Genomic DNA, 18,034 nt, shown 5'->3' on the forward strand with positions numbered 1-18,034 from the left:
ACGACCAAGTGGGATTTATTCCAGGGCTGCAAGGTTGGTTCAACATCCGCAAATCCATCAATGTGATACAATACATTAATAAAAGAAAGAGTAAGAACCATATGATACTCTCAATAGATGCTGAAAAAGCGTTTGACAAAGTGCAGCATCCCTTCCTGATTAAAACTCTTCAAAGTGTAGGGATAGAAGGCACATACCTCAATATTATCAAAGCCATCTATGAAAAACCCACCGCAAATATCATTCTCAATGGAGAAAAACTGAAAGCTTTTCCGCTAAGGTCAGGAACACGGCAGGGATGTCCGTTATCACCACTGCTGTTCAATATAGTACTAGAAGTCCTAGCCTCAGCAATCAGACAACAAAAAGAAATTAAAGACATCCAAATCGGCAAAGAAGAAGTCAAACTATCACTCTTTGCAGATGATATGATACTATATGTGGAAAACCCAAAAGGCTCCACTCCAAAACTGCTAGAACTTATACAGGAATTCAGTAAAGTGTCAGGATATAAAGTCAATGCACAGAAATCAGTCGCATTTCTTTACACTAACAACAAGACAGAAGAAAGAGAAATTGAGGAGTCAGTCCCATTTACAATCGTACCCAAAACCATAAGATAGATACCTAGGAATAAATCTAACCAAAGAGGCAAAGAATCTATACTCAGAAAACTATAAAGTACTCATGAAAGAAATTGAGGAAGACACAAAGAAATGGAAAAATATTCCATGCTCATGGATTGGAAGAACAAATATTGTGAAAATGTCTATTCTACCTAAAGCAATCTACACATTTAATGCAATCCCTATCAAAATCCCATCCATTTTTTTAAAGAAATAGAACAAATAATCCTAAAATTTATATGGAACCAGAAAAGACCTCGAATAGCCAAAGGAATATTGAAAAAGAAAGCCAAAGTCGGTGGCATCACAATTCCAGACTTCAAGCTCTATTACAAAGCTGTCATCATCAAGACAGTATGGTACTGGCACAAAAACAGACATATAGACCAATGGAACAGAGTAGAGAGCCCAGAAATAGACCCTCAACTCTATGGTCAACTAATCTTCGACAAAGCAGGAAAGAATATCCAATGGAAAAAAGACAGCCTCTTCAACAAATGGTGCTGGGAAAATTGGACAGCCACATGCAGAAAAATGAAATTGGACTATTTCCTTACACCACACACGAAAATAGACTCAAAGTGGATGAAGGACCTCAATGTGCGAAAGGAATCTATCAAAATCCTTGAGGACAATGCAGGCAGCAACCTCTTTGACCTCAACCGCAGCAACTTCTTCCTAGGAACATTGCCAAAGGCAACAGAAGCAAGGGCAAAAATGAACTATTGGGATTTCATCAAGATCAAAAGCTTTTGCACAGCAAAGGAAACAGTTAACAAAACCAAAAGACAACTGACAGAATGGGAGAAGATATTTGCAAACGACATATCAGATAAAGGGCTCGTATCCAAAATCTATAAAGAGCTTATCAAACTCAATACCCAAAGAACAAATAATCCAGTCAAGAAATGGGCAGAGGACATGAACAGACATTTCTGCAAGGAAGACATCCAGATGGCCAACAGACACATGAAAAAATGCTCCACATCACTCGGCATCAGGGAAATACAAATCAAAACCACAATGAGATACCACCTCACACCAGTCAGAATGGCTAAAATTAACAAGTCAAGAAATGACAGATGCTGGCGAGGATGCGGAGAGAGGGGAACCCTCCTACACTGTTGGTGGGAATGCAAGCTGGTGCAACCACTCTGGAAAACAGTGTGGAGGTTCCTCAAAAAACTGAAAATAGAGCTACCCTACGACCCAGCAATTGCACTCCTGGGTATATATCCTAAAGATACAAACGTGGTGCTCCGAAGGGGCACGTGCACCCGAATGTTTATAGCAGCAATGTCCACAATAGCCAAACTGTGGAAAGCGCCTAGATGTCCATCAACAGATGAATGGATAAAGAAGATGTGGTATATATACACAATGGAATACTATGCAGCCATCAAAAGACATGAAATCTTGCCATTTGCGATGACGTGGATGGAACTAGAGGGTATCATGCTTAGCGAAATAAGTCAATCGGAGAAATATAACTATCATATGATCTCTTTGATATGAGGAAGTGGAGATGCAAGGTGGGGGGTTTGGGGGGAGGTAGGAAAAGAAAAAATGAAAAGATGGGATTGGGAGGGAGACAAACCATAAAAGACTCAATCTCAAGAAACAGACTGAGGGTTGCGGGGGGGAAGGGGGACGGGAGAGGGTGGTGGGGAAATGGACATTGGGGAGGGTATGGGCTATGATGAGTGCTGTGAAATGTGTAAACCAGACGATTCACAGACCTGTACCCCTGGGGATAAAAATACATTATATGTTTATTAAAATAAAAAAATATATATAAAAAAAAAAAAAAGAAAACATACCCATACTATGGTATATCATCATGAAATTGCAAAACCCTGGGGGAAGAGAGAAAAAATTATATGTTTCCAAAGTAACATGAATCATAACAGAATTATACTTCTCAACCGCTACAGGGAGTATGAAGACAAATTTTGGTAGTAAAATTATTTTCAATCCGGAATTCTATATCCAGCCAGTTTTTCACTTAAACATCAGGGTAGTATTAAAAACTTTCAGACTTGCAAGAGAGGTCTCAAAGACATACCTCCTGGCATCCTTTACTCAGGAAACTATTTAGAAGAGGTACTTCACTAAAATGAAAATAAAAATAAAATTTAGTGAAATTTCATTTCACTAAAATGAAAATAAAAATAAAAAAAAGAGAAAGGGATTCAACGAGGCATACAGTATAAAAGAGAATCAAAGAGAATCCCCAAGAAGACAATGAAGGGTGATCCAAGGATGATACTTGTGAACAAAAACACCAAGCTGGACTGGAGCTGACTAGGAGGTCCCTACAGAGACTTACCTAAGGAGAGGAAATCAAGAGATGTGCAAATCAGTAGCTCGTTGTTTTTTATTGCCAAATAGTATTCTACTGTATGAATATACCAACACTGATTTATCCATTCACTCTTTTCTTTGAAGTATACATTTTTGACAAGTAAGAATAAAGTTGATAGAAATATATGAACACAAATTTTCATTTCTCAAGGTTAAATGCTTAGGGGTAGGGTTGCTGGATCATACAGTAAATCCATGTTTGACATATAAGTATATGCTTAATTGTTTTCCAGAGGAACTGAATCACTCTGCATCCCTACCAGCAATATGTGAGGGTTCCAGTTGCTCCACATCCTCCTCAGCACTTGGTACTGACAACAACTTTGATTTAAGTCATTCTAATGGAAGTACAGTAGTAGTTCACCATTTGCACTTAATTTGCATTCCCCTAATGGCTAGTTATGCTAAACATCTTTTCATGAGCTGATGTGCCACTCTATATCCTCTTGCCAAAGCCTATTAAACATTTTTAAGTGGCTTGTTTTCCTACTGTTGAGTTTTCAGGGTTCTTTACATATTCCAAATATAAGTTCTTTGCAGGTATATGATTTGCAAATCTTTTCTTCCAGCCTATAATCTGCCTTTTAATTCTTTAAACAGTGTCTTTGCAAGCAATGGTTTTAATTTGATGAAGTCCAATTCATCAATTTCTTCTTTTATGAATCATGCTTTTGGTGTAATGCGAAAGAACTTCTTGTCTACACCCAGGTTATGAAGATTTTCTCCTGTCTTCTTCTAAAAGCCGTACATTTTTATATTTCAAATTTAGATGTGTGGTACATTTAAAGTTCATTTTCATATATTGTGTAGTTTAGGTCAATGTTCATTATATTTGTATGTGGATATCCAATTGTTCCGGCATCACTTACTGAAAAGATTTTTCTTTTTCCATTTTGTCACTTTGTAAAAAATTACTGGCCATGGTTGTGTGCGCCTATTTATGCGATCTCTATTCTATCTCATTGCTCTACATGCCTTTTGCTTTGCCGATACCACAGTCTTCATGATGATAGCTTCATCCTGTTTTTAAATCATGTAGCTTGATCTTTTCCAACATTTTTCTTTTTCAGAATTGTTTTGGGAGGCCTGGGTGGCTCCATCCGTTAAGCATCTGCCTTCAACTCAGGTCATGATCCCAGGGTCCTGGGACTAAGCCCCACATTGGACTCCCTGCTCAGCGGGGAGTCCACTTCTTTTCTCTCTGCCCCTCTCCCTCACCCTCTCTCTCTCTCAAATAAATAAAATCTTTCAAAAAAATGGTTTTGGCTATTCTAGGCCCTTTACCTTTGTAAAGAAATTTTAGAATCAGCTTATAACCAGAAATAGTGCTGTTGGGATTGTTTTTATTAGTACTGCATTAAATCTATAGATCAATTTGGGGAAAATCAACATCTTTACTATTGTGATTCTTCAAATTCATAAATACATTTTTCTCTATTTACTTAACTATCCTTTGATTTTTTTTTTAAAATCAGGGTTCTATAATTCTCACCATAGAGATCTTATACATATTTTGTTGCATTTATACCTAAGAGTTTCACTTTAGGGAAGCTACTATAAATATCTTTAATTCAGTTTTCAATTGTTGTATCACTAGTATATAGAAATATGATTGTTTTTTGTGAGCTGACCATGAATCACTTGCTAAACTCATTTACTCTAGGCATTTCTTTGTGGATTGCTTGGGATTTTCTACATAGATGATTATGCCATCTGCAAATAGGGGCAGTTTTATTTCTTCCTTTTTAATCTTTGTGCCATTATTTCTTCAAGTATTTTTGATGGATCACATTCATTCTCTTCTCATTCTGGGTCTCCGATGACACAAATGTAAGACCTTATCATAGTTTCATAGGTCCCTGAAGCTGTATATTTATTTTTAACCTTTTCCCTGTTATTCAAATTGGACCACTTCTGTTGACCCATTTTTAAGTGCAGACTCTTTCATTGTCATGTCTACTCTGCTATTGAGCCCTTTTAATGAATTTTAATTTCCATCATTGTATTTCTTAGTTCTAAAATCTCCATTTAGTTCTTCGTATCTTCTATTTCTTTGCTGAGACTTTCTATCTTCCCGTTCAATCCTTGAACATGGTCATAATAGCTGATTTTAAAACTACTTTTCAGATAATTTTAACATATGTGTGATCTTGGCATCAAATCTGTTCACTGTCTTTTCCCATGTAAGTTCAATTTTTCTGGTTCTTTTTAAGCTGAGTAATTCTAGATTGTATTCTGGACATTTGGATATTATGTTATGATACTCTGGATCTTATTTAAGCCCCACTGAGAATGCTGGTGTGCTTGTTTTAGCCAGTAATTGATTTGACCCGTTGGGTTCACATTTCAAGTTCTGACCAGCCTTCTGTGAGTTGTATTTCCAATTACAATTCAGTTTGCAAACCCTCTGCAGTCATACATACAGTTTCATAACTGTACCATGCAGTGTCCAGTTTGGGAGTTAGGGGTGGTCTATCCCATAATTCAGTCCTTGATGTTTCTGTATGCTGATTAGGAATCAGACTCATACATGTCAGCTTGGGAGTCAGCTCATGAGTCCATAACCAACCTTAAGTAGTCAGTTTTCTAAGCTCCTCATTGTCTTGCAATCTTTTGGTTCCCTGGGGCTCCCCTTTTCCACCTTTCCAGCAGGAGGCTGGGACTTCATTAACCCCACTCTGCCATGTACTTCCCATGACTGCGCCCACATCAGGGCTAAGCAAAAGAAGAGCAGAGGGAGAAGAAAACAATGGGATTTGCCGCACTCTCTTGATACCAAAGCTCCTCCAATCTGGGAGGAAGTCTCCCCTCCCTCTGAGATTTAGGCTCCTGCCTGCCCCCATTGAGGCCACTGCAGCTTCTGCCAAGGACTGCTTGAGGCCTGGGGTGGAAGAAAGTGAAGAAAAGGAAAAAAAAAAAAAAAGAAGAAGAAGAAAAAAGAGAAGGATGTGGGAAGGAGATCCCTTCCGCTCCTTGAGTCAGAACCAGAGGGCTTCTCCTGGTGCTTTTTCTGTCCGTATTAATAATGCTCACTTCCAAGTTTCAGGATACATTAAGTTCAGGCTGGGGCATACCGGAAGAAAAAAAATGGTAAACTCACCGCCGGTTCAGAGGTACTTTGAATTCTGGTCTTCTTCCCCAATCTGCCTCCTACTATTTATTTTTCAGAGTCCTCAAATAGCCACTCCAAGCATTCTGTCCAGGTTTTTTAGCTGCATTCAGTGGGAGAGACAGGGTGAAGTGTGCTTACTCCATCTTATCTGGAACCAGAACCTGGACTACTGTTTTTCACAACACACTTTGTCGAACTGATTATTGAAACTATTTATAGAACTTTGATTACAAGAAGTTAAAAAGTAAAGATAAGCAAATCCTGTATTAACCTTACTGTGGAAAAGGGAACAAGGAAGCCAGTAGGATCGCATTTTTTAAGCATATATTCTTTTGGGTATTATATGCTTAGGAAAAGTGAAGTTTTTAACTGTACTTTGTTTTATTTCTTCAAATCTTATTTTATCTGTGGACTTTTATAAATACTAGGACTGTTATAATTTTTTAAAAGAAGAAGAAAAAGTAGTAGGAGACAGAGGAAGCAGAATTCAGATGACAGGCCATAAACTGTTTAAGAAACTGAAAAAAGTTCAGGATAACCAACACTCCAAGTGTAAGCCAACAGTTTCTGGTAAAGAGGCTAGAGAAGCAGGCAGGAATCAGTTCAAGGTCTTGCATGCCAGGTTAAGGTGGCTAGACTTTACCTGAGAAAATGAAGGCCCTTAAGTGTTTTAGCAAATGTTGGGAGTAACATGATCCAATCAGTATGTTTGAACAATCGCTCCTGCTACAGAACATAAAGATATGTAAAATATGAGTCTTACTGTCTGAATATTAGGGGGTCACATCAAGTTGCAGAAAAATATATATATATTATGGTTGCACATGTTGTTGAGGGATATGGGTGAGAGGGTTGTTTCACATACACATGCATGCACACAGTCATTATATATCATAGTAATCATATGATTTTATACATGATTATGATTCCATATGATTTATGTATATAGGATATATATCACATGATTATATATGTGTGTATAAAAATAGATGACAAAATATGTATTGAATGTTTCTGGAAAAAACACAAGAAACCAGTAACAGTGGTTAGTTTAGGAGGAAGTTGGGGGCTAAGAGAAAGCAAACTTACTTTTCACTTTATCCTTCTCTCATTTTTAAACCTTTTACCGTGAATATTTGTACCCTTAAAAAGGGTTTAAAAAAATAGAGGGAGGTCTTACACATGAACTAGATACACTAGAACAAGTATGAATAAGCCTAGCATTCAGTAATCCATCTTCCAGCGTAGAGTTAGCACTCAAACACTACTACAGATTTCCCTACAAATATTACTCACCATTTATAAAGTTCACAACACAGAACAGCTTTTTTATTACATTACATTATACTGCATTTCACTAATTTACTAAGTATTTTCAAGCACTGAGAAATTTAAATAGAAGATGGAAGAGTAAGAACCGATTTTGAAGATATTATCATTATACTACGTTTTTTCACTATGAAATTATACTACATTTTTACTATAAAAGAAATGTTTGTGTTACTCTTTTCAATTTCTTAAGCACCAAAGGACATAAAGGGAAACATTAGAAAATTTTTTCTTCTTTCCTGGTCCCCCTAATGCCAATTCCTAAACATAACTATTCTCACTGGCTTCTTGAGCTCTGTATGATTCCAGACTTTCGCTGTGCTTTTAAAGCACATATAAATATATGTGTACATGTGTATACAAAGACACACACATATATATTATACTCTCTTTCAAGGAAATTGTTCTCTGCTCCTTAAGATAACCTAGACATATTCAATTTCCTAAATGTCCTTTTCCTAAATCCAGAGTAATCAATAGACAAATCCCCAAGCTGGCAGGTAATGTGAAATCTTCCAAGTAGAGAATGTTAAACACACTGAACACACTGAACAGATAAAGTTCTCAGAGATGTCCTAACACATCTTTGATGGAACAGATGAACTTTAACCAGGGCAAGCAAAAAATTACCTTAGGGAAAAAAGTGTAAAAGTTGAAATAAACAAAAGGACAGATGATAGGTATATAAAAGGCTAAAGAAAGACTACAGAGCACAAGCGGAGGATTGGGGCGAAAACTGTCATTAGTACAGAAGAGCAACTGCATGGGCTCCTAGGTGGCTCAGTTAACTGTCTACCTTCAGTTCAGGTCATGATCCCAGTGGGATTGAGCTCCCTGCTCAATGCGGAGACTGCTTCTTCCTCTCCCCCTGTTTATGCTCTCTCTGTCAAAGAAATAAAATCTTATAAAAAAAAAAAGTAACTACAACTCTTCTGCCTTCCTGCTTGAAGTCTCTAGCGACTGCTGCAAAGTACAACTACTCCCTCTCCCCAGTCATAAGAATGAGAGACATATGTCATTTTGGATTAGACTACTGGTCTATCCATAGACTACTGTCTATGAAAGTTTCTCCAAAGTGCTTGCCCTCATCAAGATTCGTCAGTTCCATCAAAGGGTGTAGAAGATCTCTGATAATTCCTTTCATGGGAGGGAATAGCAGTTGAACTCTGGGACTAAAAGGTTAGGAATAGACCCTTACCCCATATTATATTCTTTACTACTTTGTGCTATCGTTTTGCCACTGAGCATGATACAAATATCAAGTTTAAGTGTATGTAATTCTTTAAGTGGCTTGCAATTTAAAAGAGAATACAAGTGTATTTTTAAAAATAAACAATTCAAACACATTGAAAAGTGCACATAAGGATAAAACAGACAAAATCTAGTAATTAAAACCTATTGAGAGAAATGTGTTCACCCAATAGCAATTAATGCCCTAGTACCCATACTGTGGTCTCAATTATTTCTCAATGAACGGAAACAGGGCTTCTTGGAGAAAGAGAGTTCCTGATTCCAACAATGGCACAGGGAAAATTCAAGGAAAGTCTGAAATATGGACTGTGCCAGAAAAGAAAGATGGTATCAAAGAACTCTGGAGTTAGAAGGACACAGCAGTCCGCTTGAAAGGGCTTCCACTAGCCAAAGACATGAAAATTTGAGCATCAAAATAACAATCACCACAATGAGTTGAAATAAAATACATAAAATATTGAAAACAAAAACAAAAACAAAGTCACTGGTCATATGGCACAAAACTCATTTTTCTGAGAATTGGTAAATAAGAGGGAAGAAAAATCAAGCCTTTATCCTGCCCTTCAGGGGAAACAAACAGCTGATGAAATAAAGTTCTACTTGGTAGAATAATTCCAGTTCAGAAACTTGATTCAGAAAAAGAATCATAAAAATCACAATTTTGCCAACCATATGGAAACAATAGATCTAGACCATATACTCTTGCCAAAAATAAGAGCAATAACAACAACATGAATCTCATCAAGGCTCTGCATCTACTACCAGTTCACAGGAAAAACAGAGGCTCAAGAAACATGTTAAAAGACACCCCAATATGCAATTAGCCAAATCCAGAATTTGGACTCTTCTATCAAACTAAGAACTTCATTTCTTCAACAAATAAACGGCAACACACACACACACACACACACACACACACACACACGCAAAAGGTTGGCGGGGGGGGGGGGATTGGGAGGATGAGGGAGGAACTGTGGAACTCTCAAAGACTAAGAGACTTAAGAGATATGTCAACCAAATGCAGCGTATGTGAATCTCGATTTGAACAAGTCAACAACAGGATACTGCTTTCAATCAATCTAACATTTATTGAGGGCATTGTGCTAAACACTCGACTTTTACCACTTCATTCTCATAACCAACCTATAATTTGTGTGTTGTTAATGTTCCCATATTACCCTTGGGAATTTGAGCTAAGTAGGTTCACATGGGCAGAAAGTGGTGGAGATGGTCCTCAGGTGTCGCTTTTTTTTTTTATCAACCACAAGTTATGTTTCTCTATATATTGTACTTCTGCTACTTCCCACTGGACAATGCTACAGTCAATAGCCAAAGCATGCCCCCCACGAGTCCTCCTCACTCAACAGTTACTTCCCTCTCCCAAGATCAATGCTGACAAGGTCTCAACATGCCTCAAAGACAGAACAATAGGATATTTTTAAGACAATGGGAGAAATTAAACATTGGCTAGATCTTAGATGATATTGAGAAATAATTTTGTTAGGTGTTTAAAACTACTGTGCTTATGTTATTTTAAAAAAAGGAGTACCTTACTATAAATTATAGACTTTAGTTAATAATAATGTATCAATATTGGCTTCACCAATTATAACAAACATATCCCACTAACACAGTATTTAGTAACAGGGGAAACTATAGGTGGGGAGGGGTACTATGGGAACTCTGTATTTTCTGTTCAATTTTTCTGTAAACCTAAAACAGTTCCACAAAAATAAAGTGTATTAGTTTAAAAAAAAAAAAAAGCAAAACTGTGAACATGGGCTTCCTCTCCAATAAATTCTCTAGCCCATTATTAAAACTGGCCACCTGAGGGGTTTCCACAGGCTTATTATTTCACTTTTCCAGTTATATAGATATCTCAAACGTTCCTAATGTTTAAAATAAACTACTTCTAATATATTCTCACAGCATTCCTTTTTTTTTTCTTTTTTGAAGGATAAGTGGCTAAGACTTTCTAGGCTCCCACAGATGCAATTTAATGGTTTTACAAAATCACTGATCATCAATAAAGCACTCATTCGCAGGCAAAGTAGTATCTGTCAAATTTTGATGTATCTCCAAATATCCCCCACTCCAACCCTACAGACTCCCTAACCGGCTGGTAATTCATGACTCTATGAAATAAAGAATATTTTCATTAAAAAAAAAAAAGGAGCCCTTATCTATTAAGTAGAGATACATACTGAAGTATTTATACATGATACAATGTCTACCATTTCTTTCTTAAATTCATTCGTATGTGTTACAACCTTTTAAAGCTGAATATGACTTGAGCACTACATTTCCACTCACAAAACTTGCTGTTCTGAACAGCTTCACAACACACCTAAGTGGGCTTGTAATTGGCTACTCTAAACAATGTTCTTCAGAAAACAAACCCTATAATAAAAATAACTCCCATCAAGTTGGTTCACTTTAACATACTAGTTTCTAGAGGCCTGGTGCACACAGTTGGTAACTACAGGGGATATAAGATTTTAAAAGTAGATCCTAGAAGGTGAAGTTGTTTTAACCAATATTTTTCTTTTAAACATCAAAGTGTAGCTCAGTCACTTCAGTGACAAAAAAATTTGGTCTTACTAGGGAATCCGCTTGATAGCTAAACACTTTAGCCCACACAATTAATATTAGGTTAATATAAGGTTATATACATCTTACAACAAATGTTACCTTGTCCTGTTAAATAAGTTCACATGAAACCAGAAAAGAAAAACTGGCTGGGCTTTAGTTCCTAAGTATCAGCATATCAGAAGAGAAAGAAACCTTATCTTCCCCTTAAGCAGTTACTGTCATGTCATGCAGATTTTTAAAATGTTAACAAAAATAAAGAAAAATATATCATCAGAGGGAATGAAGACAAAGTATTGAATATAGATACAAGTAATTCTTGGAATGGAGCTTAGAGCTTAGCCTACTTCTTCTACACATGACATGTCATACTCTCCCTTGAGGGGTGACATCTCTTCTGGTCACAGTAGTATTGCTATCATCAGCAGTGGGGTCATCTTCATTGATAACAAAACAAAGTTTGATCATCCCATAGATCCTGTTAGCATATGTCTGGGGATCTTCCAGAATGAAGCTGGAGGACAGAAGTGCAGTTTCATAGAGCAGGACGACCACTGGTCATTCTTGTCATTTTGCCTTCTGCCATGAGGTCTCGATCATAGAGTGGTCAGAGTTTTATCTTTAAGTGCTTCTTTGCTGCCATGTAGCCATGGCTGAGTTGCATCTATGGCTTGAGCCTTCATGATTCTTTCCTTATTTGCCATCCAGCCACATGTGCTTGTGACAGTACAGCATGAGGATGACACCAATCAGTTTGACACAAGCACCTTTTTTATTTGTTTCTTCAAGATATCCTTCATGATTTTGCACAGGTTTTCAAACTTTTTTTTCTCTTCCTGTTTTTTTCTCTTCTTCATTTTCTGCAAGTTCTAAGCCCTATTTGATAACAGACACTACAGTCTTCCCCTCAAATTCCTTCTGCTGTTGGACACTGCACTTGTCAAGAGACTTGATCATATATACTTCTAGGCCATGCTTCCAAAGACATTCCACAAAGCCAAATTTGCTACCTGGTCCTGGGTCTTACCTGTGATGTAAAAGATATGCTTCTGGTATTCCTTCACTCTGGTACAATAGTTCTTGAGAGAAACTATCTAATGACCAGAAACAGGTGTGTAGTATCTTAACAGCTCTGAAAGCTTCTTCTGATTTTGAAAGTCCTCATGTAATTCCAAGCTTAATATGTTTTTTAAGATTTATTTATTTATTTGGTGGGGGGAGATGGAGGAGGAACAGAGGGAGAGAGAATCCCATGCAGACTCCACTGAGCACAGAGTCTGACATGAGTTTTGATCCCACGACCTTGAGATCATGACCCAAGCTGAAATCAAGAATCAGAGGCTCAACTGACTGAGCTACCCAGGCGTCCCCCAAGCTTAATATTTTAGAGAAATGCTCATAGAGGTACCTGGGTGGCTCAGCCAGTTAAACATTTGACTCTTGATCTCAGCTCAGGTCTTGATCTCAGGGTCATGAGTTCAAGCCCCACACTGGGCTCCATGCTGGCTGTAGAACCTACTAAGAAAGAAAAGAAAAGGTAAGGTAAGGTAGGGTAGGGTAAGGTAGGGTAGGGAAGGGAAGGGGAAGGGGAGGGGGAAGGGGGAGGGGAGGGGAGGGAAGGGAAGGGAAGGAGGGAAGGAAAATAAATGTTCATAAAATTTTTGTAGTTCTGTCATCTGAATTCCAACTGCCCTTCAATTGAAAAATGCTTCACTTCTAAGTGATCCTTCCACTCATTGGTCAAGCTCTTATAAAATTATCCATATTCTCCATTAATAATATCATCAGGATTTCTGGTCCAAATAGGCTTTGTCTTGTTCAGTTCTTGACCAATGTACTTCTCCTTGATCTTTTTCTTCTCTTATCACCAACCTTCCTTTCTTTCTCCACCTCATCAGAACCAACATCTATTGCAGGTCAGTCATTAGACTCCTTTTCTTTTTTTCCTCTTTCTTTTCTTTTTTTTTTTTTAAAGACTTTATTCATTTATTTAAGAGAAAGAGAGAATATGAGCAAGGGGAAGGATAGAGGCAGAGGAAGAAGCAGACTCCCCACTGAGCAGGGAGCCTGACACGGGACTCCATCCCGGGACCCTGGGATCGTGACCTGAGCTGAAAGCAGACGCTTAACCAACTGAGCGACCCAGGCGCCCCCTCTTCCTTTTCTTCAGCTTCATCATCATTGACTTCTTTATCACATTCCTTCTCCACAAAAAGAGTAATATATAGCCAATAAACTGGGAGTGTTTCTTCACAATCATCTTTGCTCTTCTTTCTTCCAAGTACTCAGTTTGGTCTTCCTTCAGATGCAGGATAACCTCTGTTCCAGGACCCACAGGTCGACCTGTATCAGTCCTAACTGTGAACGATCCTCCTGCAAAAGACTCCCAGGCATATTGTTCATCATTATTACGTTTGGTGATCATAGTCACTTTCTCAGCAATCAAAGAGGCACCAAACTGGCCAATTACAGAAATATGCACCAGCCTGCAAAGTTTCCAAGAACACTTTGGTTCCAGACCTGGCAATAGTACCAAGGTTACTGATCAAATTGGCCTTGGTCATGCCAATCCCGGTATCCACCATAGCGAGGGTTAGATCTTGGCTGTCTGGAACATGATTAATGTGCAACTCTTACCCAGAATCTAACTTACTGGGATCTGTCAAGCTTTCATACCTGATTTTGTTCAAAACATCTGATGAATCTGAAATAAACTTCCTCAAAAAGATCTCTTTATTCGAGTAGAAAGAGCTGATGATCAGGGATATCAACTGAGTGATTCCCACCTGAAAGGTGAATGTCTCAACCACCTTCTCCTTCATCAGCTGGTCTTGGGTCTGGGTTTCCTCAGGTATCACAGCTAAGGGACCACACAGGCTTCATGATGACACAGCACCGGGACACAGAAGCCACTCAGCATTTCTTTTTAAATACTCCAGCAAGGTGGGAAAAAGTGTTGAAGGAGTAGCACATAGCTGCAATAAGATTGGCCAAGTGCTGATAACTTACTGAAGTTGAGTACTGGGTACAAAGAATGTTCTCTATATCATTATTTCTATTTTTGTGTATATTTAAAGTTCTTCATAATAAAAATTAGGGAAAATGGCAAATTTAAGATTTACCTGTCTTGCTGCAGGATTCTAGCTATGTATCAAATTTTTGTTAAGAATCCTTTTAAAAAGCATTGATGATAGGTTCCTCGGGTACTGCAGAATTACTAGTGATCAGTTTGAAATTACTAGACAGAAGTTTTTTTTTTTTTTCTCTTACACCAGCACTGCAAATAAAACTGTATTTATTAAAAAAACAAAAAAGAGGGGTGTGGTGAGATACAGCTCAAGAGTTCATTAAAATGGAGAAGTGAAGGGAACCTGGGTGGCTCAGTGGGTTGAAGCCTCTGCTTTCGGCTCGGGTCATGATCCCAGGATCCTGGGATCGAATCCCGCATCGGGCTCTCTGCTCAGCAGGGAGCCTGCTTCCTCCTGCCTCTCTGCCTGCTTGTGATCTCTGCCTGTCAAATAAATAAATAAAATATTAAAAAAAAAAATGGAGAAGTGAAGATAGCCAGGATACCACCCTAAAACATTTACTGAAATGGGAGAGAATAAAGATAAAAAAGAACCTAACAGCCTAGGGAGGCAATTATCCCCTTTGCTCCAAGTTTCAAAGCAAATGAACTGAAAGACAAAGGTCTGAAGACAGTATAGTCCAAATGGAGACAAGGAGGAAACACAAATAAATGGTTATATGGAGATGTATGTTAATAAAAAGAAAAGTTTATTAAGTTCTGTGTTTCTATGTACTAGAGATACTCTAGAGAATAATAACTCAATGTAGAAGTACTACCTAACAGGCCTACAGACAGATGGTTTAGTTGTATTTTTTTTTTTAATTTTATGTAAATTCAAGTCAGTTAACATATAGTGCAGTGTTAGTTTCGGGGTAGAATTTAGTGATTCATCAGTTGCATGTAACACCCAATGCTCATTCCATCATGTGTCCTCCTTAATGCCCATCACCCAGTTGCTCCATCCCCCCCACCTCCCCTCCAACAACCCTCAGTTTGTTCCCTATATTTAAGAGTCTCTTATGGTTTGCTTCCTTCAGCAGTGATTAACACATTCAAACACATTTGTAAAAACCAAGTATGATTCTGGAGTCAAACTGGATTCAATAGAGAATAGTAAGATACATCCAGAGTGGTTCTGAGAGTTGTGAAAAGAGAGTAATCTGGGTAGCACCATAGGGGAGGTCGTTTAGAAGAAAAGATGGGGTAAAATGCTAAAGCGCTCACATTTTTCAGAGCCGATGAGAAAGGATCATCCTAGTAATCAGAGTTATGCATGAGCGAGGAAATCTAAGTTTAGCAAGTACAGGAAAGACTGAGAGAAAACTAAGAATTCAGGGTATTCAGGAAAAAACACTGTGAGAGTTTTGAAAAGGGGAACTGATTTATTACAAAGAATAAAACTTAGGGTTCTGGCTAAATTCACCATAGAATATTTTTTTATCTTGTCAAGAAACAAATCCTGATATCACCTATCAAAAACATCAATTTAAAGATTTATTTGAGAGAGAGCGAGCAAGCTTGCATGCACAGGGGGAGGGGTAGAGAAAGAGGGAGAGAGATGACCCTTAGGTCACAACCTGAGCGGAAACCAAGAGTATGATACTTAACCAACTGCACCACCCAGGCGCCCCTGAATATCAGTTCAAAACCAACCAATCCTTTAAAGGGTTAACCTCTGGTTATATATCTTTTCCTTACACACTTAGCCTTTTTATTGGGGCCAGTGAGTAAGAAGTTATTATGCAAAAGGAGGCAAACCTAAGTCAGCCCCATAAAATGTTCTCAAAAAGGCCTAGATTCTAAAGCACCCTTAATCAAAATAAGTTGTAAGGCATTAAATATACAGAAGGTATAAGTTAGGAAGCCAACAAAAGAGTCAAGGGCTGCCTCACTGAAATACAGAGCTTGGAATTAAAATTAAAACTTCAAAAAAAAAAAAAAAAGCAAGAAGAAGAAGAAATACAGACCAGAAGATAAAAATCTGTTTGTTTTTGGAACATGAAGAGCTGTGAGGACTAGGATGTAGGAGAAACATTTTAGTTAATGGTATGGAAGATAGAAGGAAAGACTTAGCATCCTAAGGTTTCCAATTCATCCATTAAAAGGTACTAAAGTTATCTTCAACCTTTATCCCATAGAATCCTGGGTAAATCGTGGCCAAAATAGGCAAGAGAACCTATGGAAAGGGCTATGGAGCTGTATTCTGCCTCACCTGGAACATCTCCTCAGGGCCAAGCAGGAGAAAAGTGAAGTGGCATGCTCCAGGCCACTGATGCTGACACATCCTTTATAGGATCATCGTCTGAGAGTCAAACAGACCCCTAGGATCTGTGCAAACCAGGAACTGGTAGCTACAGCTGCACCTATTTGTGGCCTCTACGTCATTGAGCTGAGAACAGCTCCAAAGAAATAGGGAGTAAGGAGAAAGGCTGGAAAAAAAAAAAAAAAAAAAAGAGAGCACCATCTTTTCCCCTATTCTTCCTTTTCCAGTTACATTTTTTCTAGTAGTGACAATAGGTTTTGATCTATCCACTGCCTTCCTAATTTCCCATGTTTTGGGAAACCTAAGTTTGGGCTAAAAATAACTATTAAACAGATCTAGCATTTTATTAGCATCAGGTTCTAAACAAATGAGCCAACTGGTAGAAACACCTGGGTAATGAGAAAGCTTAGGCAAAGGACAATGATTAAAAGAACAGACATTGCCAGAATACATAATACACATTTCATCAACTTGATACAAACTAGTTTACTAGAATTCCAAACACCAGGAATTCACAAGGAGAGTACAATCACCCTGGAGACTACACAGCCACAAATCTGAAGGTCCTAGGCTACAAAGCATTTTGGGCTTGCTACTTCTACCAACTACAGTTATTTCTACTAATTCCAGCAACTTCTTTTGCTCTATGTTAGTATTAAATTTTCTTTAGATACTAATGAATGTCCTATAACAATATCAAACGTTCAAGAACTTAACAATATCATGTAATGTCCTAATCACCCATTTAATTTTGATTCAGATACAACATTTAAAAATAAGTAATATGAGATTATATCATTAACCTGAAAATACAAAGATGAATACAAACTAGCAATGCATTCAGGGTTTTACATCACTGGGTTAAAGTCAGAAAAAAAAGTTATTTATCCTTGTAGTAAAAAACAGGAACCCAAGTAGTAAAACAGATCTCAAAAATGAAAACAGGGCCAGAAAAAGTTACTCTATGAAACTGAAGTTAAAGAAATCACATAACAAATACTATTATTTTTTAATCCACCCTGCAGTATGATTTGAAGGTTTCCTTAATGTGATTAAAGCATATTTACCTCCAACAACACAGGTAGAAACAACTCAGAGGTATTCCTGTTTAGTGGTTTAAGAAAAAAAAAAGGTAAATTTTCAGTTTGCCTTACAAAAACACTTTCTAAGGCAGAATGTTTCAACTAATTCACTCTCTCATCCTTACTCACTATGAAAAGGAATTCCAAAAAAAAAAAAGAAAAGGAATTCCCACAGTCCAATTAGCCTAAGCATTAAGATTTCTACTACTACTAGCTAGTGATAAAATTTCAAAGAGAAAAATACTAAGCATTGTTTATACTGAGCTGACACCTGATTATTCAGTTAATAGAGGATGTAACGATGTTCAGAAAGATAAAAGTAAATTATAAACTGTCTGGTATATCATA

At 37.6% G+C, this 18,034-nt stretch overlaps 1 protein-coding gene and 1 pseudogene across 2 annotated transcripts in view; both read right to left on the reverse strand.

Moving 5' to 3' along the window:
* The window catches only part of TTBK2 (tau tubulin kinase 2), a gene marked incomplete at its 3' end in the record, with an annotated part of 156,831 nt that overhangs the window by 97,974 nt on the left and 40,823 nt on the right, over positions 1-18,034 (reverse strand). The gene's annotated exons all lie outside the window — the stretch shown is intronic.
* Positions 11,610-16,625, reverse strand: LOC308346039 (heat shock protein HSP 90-alpha-like; annotated as a pseudogene). Its single transcript has 5 exons — positions 16,554-16,625; positions 14,394-14,415; positions 13,414-14,131; positions 12,950-13,228; positions 11,610-12,447 (listed from the first exon to the last, which is right to left on the reverse strand). The product of its transcript is annotated as a heat shock protein HSP 90-alpha-like (transcript).

Source organism: Martes martes (genome assembly GCF_963455335.1).
Source record: "Martes martes genome assembly, chromosome: 7".
NCBI lineage: Eukaryota > Metazoa > Chordata > Mammalia > Carnivora > Mustelidae > Martes > Martes martes.